The sequence below is a fragment of the Platalea leucorodia genome, assembly GCF_965183815.1.
Source record: "Platalea leucorodia genome assembly, chromosome: W".
NCBI lineage: Eukaryota > Metazoa > Chordata > Aves > Pelecaniformes > Threskiornithidae > Platalea > Platalea leucorodia.
The window spans coordinates 5,935,842-5,937,969 of NC_138859.1; the positions used below are offsets into that span (position 1 = coordinate 5,935,842).

The 2,128-nt window shown below is 61.4% G+C and overlaps 1 pseudogene across 1 annotated transcript; it reads right to left on the reverse strand.

The window, feature by feature from the left end:
- Positions 1-407: 407 nt before the first annotated feature.
- Positions 408-1,783, reverse strand: LOC309601716 (cyclin-O-like; annotated as a pseudogene). The gene is made up of 3 exons: positions 1,448-1,783; positions 1,179-1,334; positions 408-1,063 (listed from the first exon to the last, which is right to left on the reverse strand). The product of its transcript is annotated as a cyclin-O-like (transcript).
- Positions 1,784-2,128: the final 345 nt, after the last annotated feature.

The window sequence follows — 2,128 nt, forward strand, 5'->3', positions numbered from 1 at the left end:
TTAGGTAAGTGCATCTAATTTTTTTTTCCCCTGAGCCATTACCAAGCCAGCACATTTCAGTTTGAAATGGGGAATCATACCATCGGGCAATTATGTAGGCATTTTTGTGGGGGCTGGAATTAACTGTTGAGGTGAACTCATTCTGTGCCTCTCCCAGTTGTGTACACATACCACCAGCAAATAAACAAGTACAGGTGACAAGTAGAAAAGAGTTTATTCAACGTTCAGTTATCTTTATGGACCATCCTCCAAATAAATAATACAGTACTTGAGATTGTGTATATTATTTACATGCTGGATTTTAAAAACAACAAAGGGACAATGCAACTGACATACAATAATGCCATGTGCAAAACGTCATCTAATTTTTAAAACTCCAATGACACTAATGCTTAGTTGATTAAACTCTAAATCAACTCTATGGAGCACAAATAACGTTTTGAATCAGCACAGAGACAGCTCAGCTCAAGTCTAAGGCAAATACTGTCGTTGCTAGAGATATAGGCAGCATTGCCGTTATCACCCCGCAGAGGCCCGATGCCGAGGAGGCGGCGCAGGACGGTGTCCAGCCGTCCCCTCGGCCCCGACTCCGTCAGCGACCGCTCCGTAGCCAGGGGCACTTCTGGGCCACCGCCGGGGGCAGGAGAGGCAGGGACTGCCCGTTCAGAGACACCAGGAGCTGCAGCTGCCCAGCTGCAGTCCCGCAGGAGCCCCTCCGGGTAGCCGCTGACCCGCAGGTCCAGGGGGCTCCGGTGGCGCAGCAGCCGGTCCGCCAGGCCCAGGCTGCCGGCGGCCAGCAGGGAGGGAGCCTATTTGGTGAAAGCGTAGTCGGCCAGGCTGAGCTCCGCTACCCCCCCCCGGCCAGGCTCCTGGCGTCCGCCGCCTCCCCCGCGTTGTCCCCCCGCGCCTCCAGCCAGGAAGAAGCTGACGGTGGGCGCCGCCAGGTCGAAGCCCAGCCTATGCAGGATGATGCACTCCAGGTTGCGGAGCTGTTGGCGGGTGAAGGCGTCGCAGCAGAGGGCGAGGAGCTCCTTCACGCTGGGGGTGGAGGGTGCACCTCCACCTGCAAGGGGGCACAGGCGGGCAGAAGGTGGGGACGCTGCCCTCTCCCCGCGGGCTGCAGCGCGGTGGGAAAGGGTGCGAAGCCCGGCCCGGCTGGTGATGAGCTAGCGCCGGACCTGCTCGGAGTGACCGAGGAGGGCTGCAGAGACCCCGGCGGCGGGACAGCCGCCTGGGGACAAGTGCGCCCAGCTCAGCCCTGCGAAAGAGAGGCCGAAGTGCCGGTGCACGGGGATGAGCCAGCTGACCAGCTTGCAGCGCGCCTCCGCCGTCCCCTGCGGCACCGAGGAGCGGGTATCAGGCGGGTCCGGCACCGGGGAGCGAGTGTCAGGCGGGTCCGGCACCGGGCTATCCCGCCCCCCGCCGCCGGCGGCTCCTCTGCCCTCACCTGCGGCTGCCGGGCGAGCGGCTCCCGTGGCTGGAAGCGGCTCTCCAGCTCCTTGCGGGAGCGGTACCAGCTCTCCCCGTAGTCGCGGAAAGCCTGCAGCTCCTGCGGGCTCACTCCCCCGCCACCGCCGTCGTCTTCCCCGCCAGGCGCCGCCGCCGTGCCGGGCGCCGCGGGTAGCCGCCGGGGGGTCCGCCGCGGTCCAGCCGCTACGGAGTGGCGCCGCGCCGCCGGCCAGCCGGTCGCGGTCACCATGGGGGGGCGGCGGCGGTGCGGGCTCTGCTGAGAGGCGCGGGCGCGGCGGCGACTATTTGAGCGGCGGGGCGGCCCCTCGGCCATCACCGCCTGCCTTCCCGAGCACCGCGCCACCGCCTCCGATCTCCAGAGAACAGGGCCGAGCGCTGGAGCCCTCTTTCTGGAAGGGCACGGAGAACAAACTGGACAGAAGTACCATAAAGCCAGTCATGGCAGAGCCTGAACCTAGTCAGCTGAAGTTGCTGCATTTTCCATTTTGCCACTACTAAAATAAATGACTCTCCAGCTCCTAGCATTTTAACTCAGAACCCAGTGAGCTTTAACAACTACAGATCGCTCCGCATAAATAATACTTTCATTTGAGGTTACTAGGAAACATAGCACAAATACAACAAGGAGATATCAAGAATGCTGGAGTTCTCTGGAAGG